At 43.8% G+C, this 16,375-nt stretch overlaps 1 long non-coding RNA gene across 1 annotated transcript; it reads right to left on the bottom strand.

Moving 5' to 3' along the window:
• Window positions 1–275: 275 nt before the first annotated feature.
• LOC138773004 (uncharacterized) lies at window positions 276–6,706 on the bottom strand. Its single transcript, XR_011359863.1, has 3 exons — window positions 6,619–6,706; window positions 6,280–6,366; window positions 276–906 (listed from the first exon to the last, which is right to left on the bottom strand). It is a non-coding gene; the product is annotated as an uncharacterized lncRNA (long non-coding RNA).
• Window positions 6,707–16,375: the final 9,669 nt, after the last annotated feature.

Consider the following 16,375-nt stretch of genomic DNA (forward strand, 5'->3'; position numbering starts at 1 on the left):
TTAATGACTTCAGCAGCACTCTGACCCCACTGGGCCAAAAATTAACCATGCACTCTTTGGACTATATATGCATGTAAATACAGACTCAATGTCTAGTAGTCAGTCCATCTAATATAATAGCAGAATAAAGCAAATGGGGGACGACCATCTACGGAGGAGGATGACTTTCTTGCTGTCCAGAGGAATTAATGAGTTTCAAGCATAGAAAGAGACAACAACACCACTAGCCCTTAACCAATCACAAAGTTGTAAGACTCAGCTATCTGGTACTCTGTAAGGCTGTCCATAGACATATTGAGGAGCAGGCTGGATTCTGTAGTAGGATGAGCGTTCCAAGACAAAGGATCATGAACAGGTGTAGGGTCATCGTCACCAGTCGGGATGTAGACAGCTTTGTTCTAACAATGAGGTTACTGCAAATACTAAAGCATTATCAGGACCGGCTGCAAGTAAATGTTATGCATTTCCCAGTGGGTGATAGTGTAATGGACAGCGAGTGTGGACCCGCTGTGCTACTCAACCGGTTTGGCTTTGGGCCACACCAGGGAGCGGAGTTTAAGTGCCCTCTAGGTTTTCACCCTTTATCCCGCTCCAGGATGCGGAAGCTGGACTTCTGCAGCTAGAGGACACCAGGTTGCTCCACAAGTGTGGTCCCGGTATGAGTAGCAGCCTATCCCCAAGGACCAGAAGGAGTTGGTGCGAGGCACTGGGGAAAAGACCAAATATACCTGGTCATCAGGCTGTATCATGAGCAGAAAAGTCAGTGCAGTACTAGGGATGATAGGGGTAATTGTAGTCACATAGGTAGAGGATCAGGTTAGGCGGATTTAAGGCAGGTTAGACATTCTGAGCCGGCAAACAGGAGAGGCAAAAAGGACAACACTCTATATTGGTTATAGATTACATCTGAGAATAAAGAAGTATCATACCTAAGTAAACCCTTGGTTCTTACTTAGCCTTTATTTTTTAAAGCTACTAGACAGTTAAGGAAGTGTAACATTTCATATGCCAACATTGCTAAGTCAGTATACGCTTTAATGTGTATAGGATTATTAAGGTGGATTTGGAGTTGGGTATTGAAGGTAGGGTTTTAGTAATGAAAGGGACCTAGGACACCATCAGCAGTTAGGATACTAGGAATTCGAGTCAAATGACTTGATATAGGGTATAGAGAAACAAGTTACTCTCGGGTCGGACAGACCATCGAAAAGAAAAGCTAGACAGAAAGATCAGGGTTTGTCTTCCACTTCCAGAACCCTTCTGGTTTGCCTTTGTTGTCATTGTGGCAAGGATAAACAGTTTGCACGTTGTTCTGTTGTGGGGGGAATGCTACGTGGTTGTTCCCATAACATAAAGAGTCAACAGATTAGAGACTTTTTTTGAGTTCAGAAACGCAGTTTTCTTGTCATTATCTGAAATGCACAGGTGTATTTTTTTTTTCTTTGTGGGACCCTTTCTAATCCTTTATTTTATTACACTAATAAAAATCATTAGAACTAGGTAAAATATGTGTAGTCATCTTGTATTAACCCCTATAAGAGCAAACTGTAGATGAGGGCAGCACTTTGCAGGGGGGAAGCACCAGGGAGCAGGGGGAAGGATTTTTATTTTTTTTTTGGTCTGGTATGTCAGTGTTATTTAGTCACCCCAATGCCGGTAATGGTCAGGTCTGGTGTGGCGGTGTTACCCAGTCACAGTATAGCGGGATTGGTCAAGTCTGGTATTTCGGTGTTAAATGTGACACCTGGGGCTATAACCTACCAGTCTACCAATCCTGTGGTGAGAATTCCTTCGAACAATATGCAGATGGCTCTAATCATTGATTTAATGTGGAAATTTATTTATGTTTTAAGTAGTTAAAAACCATGAAAAAACATGATTCAGACAATGCTTCTACATGTGGAGAAATGTATGTGGCTGAAACCACGCTCCCATTTCTTCCCCAGTAGTCATGTGCTGTTACCAGGATTATTGGCCATATTGGCCTATTGGTTGCCGCATAAGGGTCTGGTTTCAGCTGTATGTGGTGACGTACAGTAAATGTAGGAACACGGCCTAAGTGTGATCAGATATCAATATGATGTTCAAAAACAAAAAAATCAGGATGCTAATTGGTGAGTGAAGATGGGGCGCCTGCAGATATAGTGCATAGGGCAGCAGCAGCTGTTAATACGGCCCTGTCTATACCAGATAGCAAACTCAAATACAGATAGTTTAATGCAAGACTACAGAACTTGTCATGACTCTAAACAAGGTATCCTGAACTATCGGAATACACCGCGGTGATGTACTTTAGGTCTATAAAATGCAGCTCCTTGTGAGATTGTGGAACTTGTTTGCATTGTAGATTGGACCACTGAGAACATACAGAGAACTGTTGGGATACACGTCTAACATGTATTTTTGTTGTATAAATGCTGCTAGTTCAATGTGAGACTTTGGAATTTGTCTACACTGAACAATGAACTATTTAAAAGGTACTGACAGATATTGGGGTACACCTGAATAACTATCATTAATGTCATCCTGTTTTTTTTTTTAAACTCATGCTACGCTGTGTTTATGTTTGAATAGAATATTTACATTGGCCAATACGTTAACAACATTGTTGTAACATATATCAACAAAACTTTGTTGGGACATTTAACAAGATCTAACACCTAAACTAAATGGAATATATACAGTTTGCCCATGGGGTGCTAAGGCACAGCGTCCACTCCGGGTCTAGGTTCAGGGAAATCACCATCCCTCTAGGCCTTCTAGTAGTGGAGTCCAAACTGCCTCAGCATCACAGGGGAGCCCATTCTAATGGAGACAATGTCCTCCACCCATTTCCAGAACATTGAGGGGCCACTCAAAGGAAAGGGGCAGTCGAGCCGAAGCTGCAGACGGTTGTCTCCATCCTGTATTTTCTTTTTTAATATATTATTTTTCAAAAAAAGAGCAATTTATAAGCTGTTATGTGTCTGTACGGTTATGTAACGGCCTCTACAAGGTGATAACAAGGAGAAACAATGGTGCAGAAACGTATGGTGCAGAGAAATGGTAGACAAGGCTTCTATATAGAAGATTGTACTAAAGAAATTACAGGATATGGTTGAACATATAGCAGGAGGGGTCTAGGTTCCTAAGCCAAACCAATTAATATTGTGTAAAATTAAAGGGCTTGGCCACGTTATAGTAAAATAGTTCAGTGTACAGTATTAGTAACTGTACTCACTGTACTTACTGACAGCAGCTCCCTGTGTACCTCATAGAGCTAATATCAGACTCCCCTCCTCCAGGCTGTGCTGCCCTGCTCTGTGGTGTTTCTGTCCATAAGATGGCCGACATGGGGGAGCATGTGACCATGCCCCGCCTCCTGTGTCCACCAGTAAGCCTGTATATGCCTATAGAGGACACTGGGGGTGGGGCATGGTTATACGCTCCTCCATGTCGGCCATCTTATGATCATAAACACCACAGAGCAGGGCAGCACAGCCTGGAGTAGGGGAGTCTGATTTTAATTGTATGAGGTACACAGGGAGCTGCTGTCAGTAAGTACACTTACAAACACTGTATACTGAACTATTTTACTATAAAGTGTCCAACCCCTTAAAGTGAATGTACCATCGGGCCCGGGCTGAAGCACTGAAGGCGGGCCGACCCACCCCCAGTGGGAGGTAACCCCCGCCCCTCTATGATACGGCTCCATTGATTGTAATGGAGCCGCATCATAGAGGGGCGGGGGGATTATAAAATTCATAACAAGAGATATATGGGAGATCCCTTAGTAACCAATCTGAACAGATCCTCCTCTAATGATAACAGGAATATTCAGGCAACTCTGGAAATTGCAAACCGTATTGAAGGTTTTAAGAATTTTCTCCTTAATAACCATCACTGATTTCTTTCTGTATTTTTATATAAAACCCAGGCTACGCTATCTTTATGTTGAAATAGTACATTTACATTGGCCAATAAATGAACAACATTGTTGAAACATGTGTAACCAAAGCTTATTGGAATATATACAGTTTGCCCATGGGGTGGTAAGGCACAGAGTCCACTCCGGGTCTAGGTTCAGGGAAATCACCATCCCGCTAGGCCTTCTAGTAGTGGAGTCCAAACTGCCTCAGCATCACAGGGGAGCCCATTCTAATGGAGACAATGGGGAGTAAAGTAGAATTGTCTCAGTTGCCCCTAGCAACCAGTCCACCTTTCATTGTCGAAAGAGTCAGTGACAAATGAAAAGTGGAATCTGATTGGTTACTATGGGCAACTGAGCCAGTTCTGCTTTACACCAGTCTGATAAATCTCCCCCAATGTCCTCCACCCATTTCCATAACACTGAGGGGCCACTCAAAGAAAGGGGCAGTCGAGCCGGAGCTGAAGATGGTTGTCTCCGTCCTGTATATTTATTTAAACCTCATTTTATACTGTCTTTTATACTGTCTTCTGTACTGTTTGAATAGCACATTTACTTTTTACAATAAGTTAACAATATTGTTCAAACATTTACCTCCTATCTACTTAAGTAATCACCTTTATCAAAGTTGTTATATATATATATATATATATATATATATATATATAAAAGTTTCCAGCTCACACTGACTTACCACATCCGTTTCTAGGACCTGGTGGGCCGGGCCACCGCACTCACCCAGAGCCCGGCAAATTGAAGGCTAAGGGCCGCTGCCGGACCAAGTGTCTGGCAGCTCCCTTATTTCGTCGGCGGCCCTCAGCCACCAATCAGCAGCGCGGCCGCGGCGCTGCCTTGTAATCCTTAGGAAGAGGGTAGGGGGCGGGTTACCAGGGCAACTCACTTGTCCCGTTCCCCGGCAGCTCCTCTCTTTCTCATCTTCTGGCACAGGCAGCAGGGTACAGAGACGCTGCCTGCAACCTCTGTCATTTGCAGGGACACCCAGCACAGGCAGCGTCTCTGTACTCGGCTGCCTGTGCAGAAGAATGACAGTAAAATGAGCGCCATAGAGGGGCTGCTGTGGAGCCAGTACTGGTAAATTACTGTTTTTCTGGTGGGGGCACTATGGGGAAGGTATGGGGTATGGGTATATGAGGCTCTGTGGGGTGGGGGGGGGGATTGGCTACAATAAGAGGCACTATGGGGGGGACTGGCTACTATATGAGGCACTATGGGGGGATTGGCTGCTATATGGGGCACTATGAGGGGGGACTGTCTATTATATGAGGCACTGTAGGGGAACTGGCTACTAAATGATGCACTACAGGGGGGGACTGGCCACTATATGAGACACAATGGGGGTCTGTCTACTATATATGGCACTATGGTATGAGGCACCATAGGGGGGGGGGGCTGGTTACTATATGAGGCACTATGAGGGGATTGGCTACTCTATAAGGCACTATAGGGGGGACTGGCTACTATATTTGGGTTGCTAATGATGTTTTTTGTATTCAGCAGAACATTATTTGGGGTGCTCTATGCTGTAATACACACACTGCTCCTTCTTAGCAACCCGAATCTTGATAAAGGCCCCCCTTTCCTTCCCCAGGGCTGAAAACTGAGTGAGCTTTTCTTTTTTTTGGGGTGGGGGGGTGGGGGGGGGGGGCGATCACCAGCTGCACCTTCAGGCTCTGCCTCCTCCAGCTGGTGGAGGGGGCGGCCGGGGGTCTGGAAAAGCCAGATGCCGGATCACAAGAAGCGCGGATGTAAGTATACACTGCTTATGATCTGGAAAATGACAGCATAGATATATACATATCTGTGATGCCAGTTACCCTTTATCTTATTGGCAACACAAACCCCTGTTTATACAGGAAGTGTGGCCAATAAAGATACATTTTTTAAGCAGGTTTTAAACAATCAGCCGATAATCGGGCGTTTGCTCGGTCTTCGGCTGATCACTGTCACTTTTACACAGGCCGTCGCAGGAGCGATTCTGGCGACTATCCTGGATGATATCGGCCCATGTAAAAGCCCATTAAGTTGTGTCATAATTGGTTGTAGGTAATTATGCTCACATGACTTCTGTACATGAAAACCAACACCCATTGAAACTAATCGAGACCAATGGAGAATGGCTTTTACTGTGCACACAGTGGGGGAGATTTATCAAACATGGTGTAAAGTGAAACTGGCTCCGTTGCCCCTAGCAACCAATCAGATTCCACCTTTCATTTTTCAAAGAGTCTACGAGCAATGAAAAGTGGAATCTGATTGGTTGCTAGGGGCAACTGAGACTGTTTCACTTTACACCATGTTTGATAAATCTCCCCCTGTTTATCAATGCAGCACATACAGGAGATCCCACTTACCTGTCCTGTGTCCTGTGCTTGGATCCAGGCAGCTCCTATATCTCACTTCACGACATGACAGTGGTCAGTAGGGTCCTCGCCATCAACCTTTAAGTGAATCAGAAAGAAAAAATGTTAATGTTTATCCCACTTTAGACTATGGAGAGGCTTGTAAACACTTCAATCCCTCCGGTAACCATGACAACAGGGCAGTTGTGTCCTCAGCCACTTCAGAGTCACTATAGGAAACATCCAAAACAAGCCTCATATAATGTTACAGTGATGCCTCCCACCCCCTGCAGGATACCAACAGGACCCCAGGGGTAAAGGGACATTACTAATGGTAAAATGTATACCTACCATAGTTTGGCTCCATGGTATGTTGTTTACAGCTGTACTAAACGGGCTAACAACTGCCCATAGCGACCAGTTAGCAACCAATCACAGTGCAGCTTATAGTGCTTCAGCAGTAAAAGCTGCCCTGTGATTGGCCGCCTATAGCAGCCTATCACAGTGCAGCTTCTTGTGCTGCAGCAGTACAAGCTGCCCTGTGATTGGGTAGCATCTATCTCAATTACTTCTATAGGCCCTATACAAGTTATCACTTTTTATGGTGTGTATTGTAGACAAGGAGAAGGTTATGTTCACACAACATATTTTTTTTCGTATTTATATGGCCATTGTTGCAATTTGCAACAACGGCCGTATAAATATGAAAAAATACGTTGGCCGGGTGTCTATGGGATCCTGGCCAGAGCGTATACACATAGTATACGCTCCAGCCGGGACCCCTAACGGCCCCGCAAATAACTGACATGTCAGTTTTTTGCGGCCACTATTCAGTGAATAGCGGCCGTAGGAAACCATGTCAGTTAACACTATGGAGCAAGCGAGGTAGTAGTATAATGATGGAGGGGCAGGAGGATGATAGGGGTAGTGCTATGATGAGGGAAAGGCAGGAGGATGAAGGGGGTAGTAGTATGATGATGGAGATGAAAGGAGGATTAGAGGGGTAGTACTATGATGATAGAAGGGCTGGAGGATGAAGGGGGAAGTAGTATGATGATGGAGGGGCAGGAGGATAAGAGGGGTAGTGCTAGGATGATGGAAGGGCAGGAGGATGAAGGGTATTTTTATGATGATGGAGGGGCAGGAGGATGAGAAGGGTAGTGCTATGATGATGGAAGGGCAGGAGGATGAAGGGGGTAGTAGTATGATGATGGAGATGGAAGGAGGATTAGAGGGGTAGTACTATGATGATGGAAGGGCAGGAGGATGAAGGGGGAAGTAGTATGATGATGGAGGGGCAGGAGGATGAGAGGGGTAGTAGTATGATGATGGAGGGGCAGGAGGATGAGAGGGGTAGTAGTATGATGATGGAGGGGCAGGAGGATGAGAGGGGTAGTACTATGATGATGGAAGGGCAGGAGGATGAAGGGGTAGTAGTATGATGATAGAGGGGCAGGAGGATGATGAAGGGGTAGTAATATGATGATGGAGGGGCAGGAGGACGAAGGGGGAAGTAGTATGATGATGGAGGGGTAGGAGGATGAAGGGGATAGTAGTTTGATGATATGGGGTGCAGCTGCATCATATAGGCACAAACTACCAGTATTTACACTCATCAGTAGAATGCTATCTCTGAGTCTCAGCCTGCTCTGAGTGGGGTGTGTTATATACTGGGGACCTGATACTGGGGTGTGTAATATACTAGGGACCTAATACTGGGGTGTGTAATATACTGGGGACCTAATACTGGGGTGTGTAATATACTAGGGACCTAATACTGGGGTGTGTAATATACTGGGGACCTAATACTGGGGTGTGTAATATACTGGGGACCTAATACTGGGGTGTGTAATGCTCCTTTTGTGTTGTTCTCACTGTAAATTCTAACTGGAAAATTTTGAACCCACACCCATGATAGGCCACACCCCACCAAGACCACACCCACAGTAAGCCACACATCTTTTTAACGCTAAAATGTCCCTGGAAACATTTCTTAAATGTTGGCAACCATGTAAATGGGGCCCCCGGCCCTGTCAGGCTTGGTTCTGATAACCCTGGGTGGACAATATTAGGAGAACAGTAAAGTAGACTTTTTTCATGTATGTTTATGGAACTACTATAGAAGTGAATGAGAATTGTGTAAACAGCACATAAAAAATGGCGACATTATGACCCTATAGCCTGACTTGTATGCATTTCTTATGTTATGGTTACAGCTGGAAATTTTTATATTGACCATCTTGAAAAAATACTTGAGGAATAGATACTTTCTTACTATCCAGCATGCTCATTCCAACAATAATTAAATAATTAAAACCACAACAGCCCTTATGGTGTAACTATGTAAGGGTACGTGCACAGGTTCATTCTTTGGACGGATGGCGGAATCCGCCCGTGCATAGAATGGAGTCTATAGCACGGGCTGAAATTCGTGCGGCAGCCAGAGACCGCGAGCGGGTGTGAGCTGCGGCATCCGCAACGGGTTTTCCGTCGGGATTCTGTAGTGTGCACTCACCCTAAGTATGAAACGGCTTTACTATAATTCCCTATTCACACACCTAATAGAACTTAGAAGCCAAAATCAGAAGTACAGATCATACCATGTTCACATTATGTATAACACCAGCCGTTCTGTGATCCGGCCAAGTCACAGAACGGCCAGTACTGCAGTACCAGCCTGATGATCTTCACTGGAGCCGCACGCTCCATTGTGTGAACGGACAGGTTCTCTGACATGTGAGTTTTTTTCGTGGCCGTTAGCGATAACGGCCGGAGTGTATACTATGGAGGAGATTTGTCAAACATGGTGTAAAGTGAAACTGGCTCAGTTGCCCCTAGCAACCAATCAGATTCCACCTTTCATTTTCCAAAGAGTCTGTGAGGAATGAAAAGTGGAATCTGATTGGTTGCCAGGGACACCATGTTTTATAAATCTCCCCCTATGTGTATACACTCCGGCCGTGATTCCATAGACAGCAGCACAATGTAAGTTTCATATTAGTCACGGCCGTTGTTGCAAATATAAAACTTACGTAGTGTGAACATAGCCTAAGGGTGCGTACAGGATCTGCACCACTAAATCCGCTGCAATACGGTATGTGTAAAGCTACCCTAAATGTAAAATACTGACCAAATGTGTGTGTATGAGGCCTAATAGGGAACAGCAGTCTGTTTGTATGATGCAACCCTAAGGCTGGGTTCACACTATGTTTTTGCAGTCCGTTCTCATCAGTTTTTGCAAAAAATGGATGGAAAATTGGATGCATTTGTGTGCATCCATTTTGATCCATTGTTTCCATTGGCTTCCATTATAAAAAAAAGAGAATCAAAACGCATCCGTTTTTTTTTAACATGCACAAAAATTAATTTGATCAAAAAAACAGATGAGAAAAACGGATTGCAAAAACGTAGTGTGAACCCAGCCTGAGGCCTTGTTTGCACACTTTTTAAAAATATTTTTAGAATGATGGCATTTTTCAGATAACAACGTACAGTACGCTGATGGTCATTCTCATTTCAACAAACTTTACATATGTCAATAGTGAAAGCAAATATTTGCAATATATTTTATCAAATATGAATGCGTCTTTCTTTTCTCATCAGGTTTTTTTTTCCAGCCTTTCCTCCCTTTTAACTTTTCTTCACCTCTACGGCCCTATTACATGGAGCGATTATCTACCGAATCAGGCCAAATCGGGCAGATATCGCTCCGTGTGATAAAGACAACAATCAGCCAAGGAACCTGTCGTCAGCTGATTGTTGTCTTTCAACATATTAAAAAACATCGGCTGTAAGAGTGATGCCCGGCTGACAGCTGATGTGAGGGTAAAGCAAATAAAGACCTATACTTACCTACAGGGCCGGATTAAGGTTGGTGGAGGCCCTGGGCGACACCCCCCCCCAATAAATAAATTAACTATGCCACGATCTATACAGATGGCAGCTTACTGTAGGCGACTTAGCACAGGCCCTCCTGACTCCTGGCTGTATTGCTTAGCATCCTCCTCTGTTGCGCACATGATGGTCACTAGAGGCTGCAGTGCAGAGGAAGATGCCAGATCCTAGAGACAGGAGCGGGGAGGGCTAAGTATCAGAGTGTATTCCCACATTGTGTTTGTGTTAATAACGCAATGTGAGAACACAGCACTTTCTGTGCGCTGTTGCCCACTGTTTTAGGGTCCTATTACATGGCCTGAAATCCTGGGTAAGCAGCACCGATCTACTAGGGTTCCTGCTGGTGGGGGCCCCTAAGTGGTGGAGGCCCCAGGGCACGTGCCCCTGGTGCCCTCCCTTTAATCCGGCCCTGCTTACCTACCCACATTTTTACTGAGTCCACCTTGCCTCTGGCACTTCCATACTAGCCTCTGAAGTGACAGGCCACTCAGCCAATCTCTGAGTGCTGTCCCATCTTGGCTGAGCAGAATGACAATTCAGAGATGGGACCAGAAGTGTGAGCTGTGGTGACCGGAGAATCCCACAGAAAAGGCAAGAGGACACCTTTAAAGCAAGGGTTGCACTTAAAGCAAGGTAAAGCTCAGGCTGTGCCATACGTCCCTTAGGAAGAACAGCACAATTCCCTCTTGTGTTAACAAACTAGACTGGCAGCTCACTGTTGGATCAGGTTACATGCTTCCTATATAAATCTATTGAGGGAGGATGAGAAAGCAGATTGGAGGGGAATGATTCGGAGATAGCTTCTGAAGGATTGCCTCATAGATAACTATCATGAGGATGATCTATGATGGTGTCAGTTTAACCCATTACACCTGCAGACAGGTTTTTATACCCCCCCAAAATACAGTACTTTATTTGGGTGGCCAGCTCTAAGGGCCCTATTCCACCGGACGATTATCGTTCAGATTATCGTTAAATCGTTCGAATCTAAACGATAATCATTCGGTTGAAATGCAGTTAACGATTAACGACCGAACGAGAAATCGTTGATCGCTTTATAAGACCGGGACCTATTTTTATCGTTGCTCGTTCGCAAAACGTTCGCATTGAATAAGATGTCGTTCGGTCGTTCGCAGTAGATACGAACGCAATAGCGAAGAAATAGCGAAGAAAAAACGATCGCAAATACGATCATAAGTAAAGATTATCGTTCCATGGAAATGAGTTAACATTTTCAGGTCTTTCGCAATTGCGGTCGTTTGAGATCGTTAATCGTTAACGATTATGCGAACGCTAATCGTCCGGTGGAATAGGGCCCTAAGATAAGTCCTGGGTGTTCAATCTTCTTTCATTTAAGAATACTAGAGGCCACTGAGATCTTGGAAACTTTCAGTGGAGCAGACTGTACCCTTCTCCAGATCTGTGCCTCCACGCAATCCTGACTCTGTTGGATCATTGGTTCAATGAAGGTTTAATCTGTACATAGCCGTACCGAAATCACATCAAGTTCAGTCTGATGATAAGGTCTGACACTAAAAGGCTGTATTGCGTTCAATGATTAATTATTTAATAATAAAGTTGTTTGATAGAGTTAGGGGGTTAGGGCTTTTTATAACTAGATACAAAATTGGTAAAAATAAAAGAAAAAGTAAATAAAAAAAATAAAAAATGGCATGTTTAATGAGGATATTGGCAATCAGGAAGGGTGCCCAGTCCAAACCTTCAAAAACAGCTCCAATAATTTCGGTTTAATTTCTGAAGTCCTCTGGAAGGAATGTGTTTTCACTGCTCCCAAGGGATGTGGCCACCACATGGATTGTGTATAGTTGTCTGAGCCTTGTGTATACCTGCATAGCTTTTAACACTTAAGATTTATTTTCATTTTAGGGAGTATGGAGTAGAGATGAGCGAATCTCCAGAGATTTTTTTTCAGGTCACATTCGTTGAATCTGTCACATTCACTTTGAATGGAATACAGTCTGAGATACAGAGTGAGCGGACTGGGTGCAGAGAGCCTGACCCGGCACATGGAATGAGAGGAATGTGCAATGCATACAGCATCACTGCATACCTCCGGGCTATTGAGGATACAGGGACAGGGTTAAAAACAGAAACAAATCACAAAAGGTTCAGATTCTAGCAAATCCAATTTTTTTGTGAAATGGTTTCGATGGTTTTTGGGAAAATATGCCGACTCATTCTCTAGAAGTCAAGAATTGCTCAGGTCATGATGATCTCAATGAAGTGTTCCTGTGCTGATGTTACCCATGATGCGTTCCAAATAACAGACCAAATGAAATGTTGGCCGTCCCCCCCAAAAAAAGGGCTTGCAAACGGCCAAAAAAGGAGTTGTGTGGTCATGGCTAAACACTGCAAACTGTTAATAAAAAAATATTCAATAAAAAAAAAAAAATCTAGATTGTTAGGTATTTCATTTTTTTCAGGGAAATTTTGGGTTTTGTTTGGCAAACAGCTGTGAAAAAACAATTTGGGGCATAACCTGGCAAAATTTACCAGGAAAAGTTTATGTATCCCCCTAGTGTGAATTGTGGTGTGATGTCTTGTACGCTCCTGTGTTACTCATCAATCACTGATTGTGGACGTAAGTTTTACACAGACCCCAGATATGCAGATATACATTCCTTCGCGTTGCAGATTCGAGCAGGTATTGCCAAGGCTGGAGTTTGGTTTGTCCATCCTGATTCCCGAGTGACTATCCCTGTCCAAATTAAATAAAGTTGAGTGCTAGCGATGAAAAAGTAATACCAAACAAATCTGGTATCAAAGGGTACAAAGGGTCTCATACAAACATACAATAAGGGTGGGCTTTTATTCTTCATCAGCCCTGTCAATGAGGCAGGTTGTGGGGAGTCCATGCCCTAGGCTTGCGCCATCTCTCTGGTCATATTCTCTGCCCTTGGTAACTAGTGGTTGGGGGGGTGGGGGTTGGGTGTCAGTGGGTACAGATTCGCTTTAAAGTTGATAAAAGTGGATGATTTCACCCACAGTGATGACATCCCCATTGTCTGAAAAGAAGCCATTTTTGCACAAAAGTCAGACAAGAGATCGTTCATTCAAGAAAGATTTTTTTTCTTATGACCTATCTTTTAAGAGAAAATATCCTCGGAATGTTCCCAGGACATTCTTAGAATATTCCCCTAAATCTTTTCTTTATTCATGTTCTCCATGTTTTGGTTGTGAGAACTGAAAATACACATTCTGTACTAGGACATCTATTACGTAGAATGTTCTGGGTTCAGCTAAAGCCTTGTAGCAAATCAAGAAGAATCTTTGATCTGAGTAAAACGGAAATCCATAAATCCGCAACATAACGGGTTACATAACACACGCTGTTGTATCTGTGGCCTTCTGGGCTGTTTCATAACATTACGTAAGTCTCACACACAAGGGCTGGTTGTTCTTTTATTTAGTGAGAACTATGGAAGCAACAGAACCACATGCAAGGGCTAACTGTGACCGGTAGCAGACATGGATAGCCAGTAGCGGATTATGATAAGTCTGTTTTGGGCAGTAGCCCGGGGCCCTGAGCTCCTAGGGGGCCCATGGCCACCCAAAGAGACTTATACTTTCAGTGGTGTATTATCTCCAGGCTACAGTTTTGCCATGATTTGCATAAAGATCGCTGTTTTTTACCGCAGTTTTGCACAAATCAGGGCAAAGCTGCAGCCAGGAGACAATGCAGTTACATTAGAGAACATACTGAAGGACCTTATCATGTGACAATGATGTCACCACAGGTCCTTAACAGGCTGCATTATGGAGGAAAAAGATTAAAGCTAGTGCTGCCATGGTTACAGTGGGTTGGGGGGCACAAGCTTGGTGAACAGCCCCAGCCCATGGTAAAGTTAATCCACCCCTTTGGATAGCAGTCCTCTATAGAAGAGCTGGGTGAAGATAGCTATACAGATAAGGTGGTACTCACCTTCCCCTTGAACTTGCATAGTTCATCAATGGTTTAACTAACCCTAATCTGTAAGCAGAAAGAGAGGAAAGAAAGAGACATTTAAAAATTTCTAGGATCTTTAAAGGGGTACTGCGGAGACTGAGGGCAATTTTTTGCCAATACAGTGGTGCCTTGGATTATGAGCATAATTCGTTCCGGGAATCCAAATCACTCTTAAACCGAAGCAAATTTTCCCATAAGAAATCACTGATATCACTGATATGCAGAAACTTGGTCCCACACTCCAAGTATAATGATTTTTTGTTCTGAATAACATGTAAAATGAATGAAACAAACCTTCAGAAACAGCTGAATGAGTGATATTAGAAGTTACTGTACAGTATAGCAATAAGCATGTGGAGTATAATGTATAGTAAGAGCATAAACCTGATAACAGCAGCAGTTTGAAGATACTGGACAGAACTGCAGATCCCCATAATGCAGTAGCGCAGTACAACAGGCTAGAATAGAGAAGCAGGGCTGCTGTCAGAGGTCTGTGTGGTCACATGACAGCAATGGTGAAGGGGGGGATGTTCAGCATGGACCAATCAGGAAGTGAGAATCACAGAGCTGTGCAGCAGGACAGTGACAGAAACTTTTCTATACAGCAGTGTAAATGGCTGAGTGTAAGTGCAGGCACATTATAGCAGCAGTGTGTATAGCTGAGTGTAAGTGCAGGCACATTATAGCAGCAGTGTGTATAGCTGAGTGTGAGTGCAGGCACATTATAGCAGCAGTGTGTATAGCTGAGTGTGAGTGCAGGCACATTATAGCAGCAGTGTGTATAGTTGAGTGTAAGTGCAGGCACATTATAGCAGTAGTGTGTAAAGCTGAGTGTAAGTGCAGGCACATTATAGCAGGAATGGATGTGAAACACAAGGCCTGACAGAGACTGCAAGGGAGTATGAAGGAATGAGCAGGGCAGATGTGGGCACAGTATAGCAGCACTCTCTGTTCAGGCAGAGAGGGGTTACAGCTATGGAGATATTACCTCCACAGTCCTGTCCCCTAATGCAAGCCCCAGCCTGAAGTGGATCTGCTATGATTTGGAAGGTGAGGGAGGCTTCCTGGGTCAGAGTACAGGGCTGTAGACCCCGCTATGCAGACCAAGCCCCTCCCCCACTCCCCCTTCCACCCAGTACAGGGAGCTCTTAAACCAAAGCAATGCTCTTACACCAAGTTACACTTTTGAAAAACTGTGAGCTCTTAAACCAAAATGCTCTTAAACCAAGTTACTCTTAAACCAAGGTACCACTGTACATAGTTTTAATAAAGTTACATTAATTTATATTATAACTTTATTAATAAAAATGTATATTTTTTTTTATTTAGGTATGCTTGTCAGTAACATTTACACTTCTGTCTGGGAATTCCCAGACTGCAGCAAGGCAAATAAGATTCTCTTATGTAAGGTTCTCTTTCCATTGCTGTTTTTCTGCTCATAATCAACAGGAAGTTAAATGACTATCTAATGCCGGAAACAATTACCAAGTTTCCAAGACTAAATCACAATCATCTCCACCAATAAGAGAGCGTGGTCTCAAAAAGGCTGAAACAAAGGCCATGAAATATTAGTCCAGAAATGGATGAAAATGATATATTGCACACTGCAAACAGCTAGTATGCTATCCAAATCTTCATAGAGTGTATATAAATACAGCTACTTTATACATATAACCACCTTCATGCAACTTTTTTTTTAAACAGTGAGTAGCAAAAATTCCATAATGATTTTTATTAATTTAAATTTCATTTATTTTTTTTTTATTTTTTTTACCAGTTTATCACTTTTGTGGATGTGGATACGGATGCAATTAAGGACCATTTTTCACGGATCACAGAATAGAAATAGCGGACCTGAAAAATCACTGAACATGTGAATAAGCTATTAAGCAAACAAACATTCTCTGTAAAAAAATGTTACTATGTTGAGGCCTTCATACAAATAGTGTGGCCACATTTATAACAACTTACGGCTATGTTCATACGCTGTGAACATCCGGCCGTTCCCTGAACCCCGGCCGGGTCACGGAACGGCCGGTCTCAGCCCAGATCATCCCGGCCGGTAAATAAGTACCGGCCGGGTGATCTTTCCGGCTGCGGAGCTCTGATGCGGGCCGCTTGCTTCACTGCGAGCCGCTTGCTTCACTGTGTGAACTGACAGGTCTTTCTGCGTCCGGAATTCACTGAATTCCGGCGCCGCATGGGATCCCGGCCGGAGCGTATATGATGTGTGTACGCTCCGGCCGG

This window comes from Dendropsophus ebraccatus, chromosome 1 (genome assembly GCF_027789765.1).
Source record: "Dendropsophus ebraccatus isolate aDenEbr1 chromosome 1, aDenEbr1.pat, whole genome shotgun sequence".
NCBI classification, from domain to species: domain Eukaryota; kingdom Metazoa; phylum Chordata; class Amphibia; order Anura; family Hylidae; genus Dendropsophus; species Dendropsophus ebraccatus.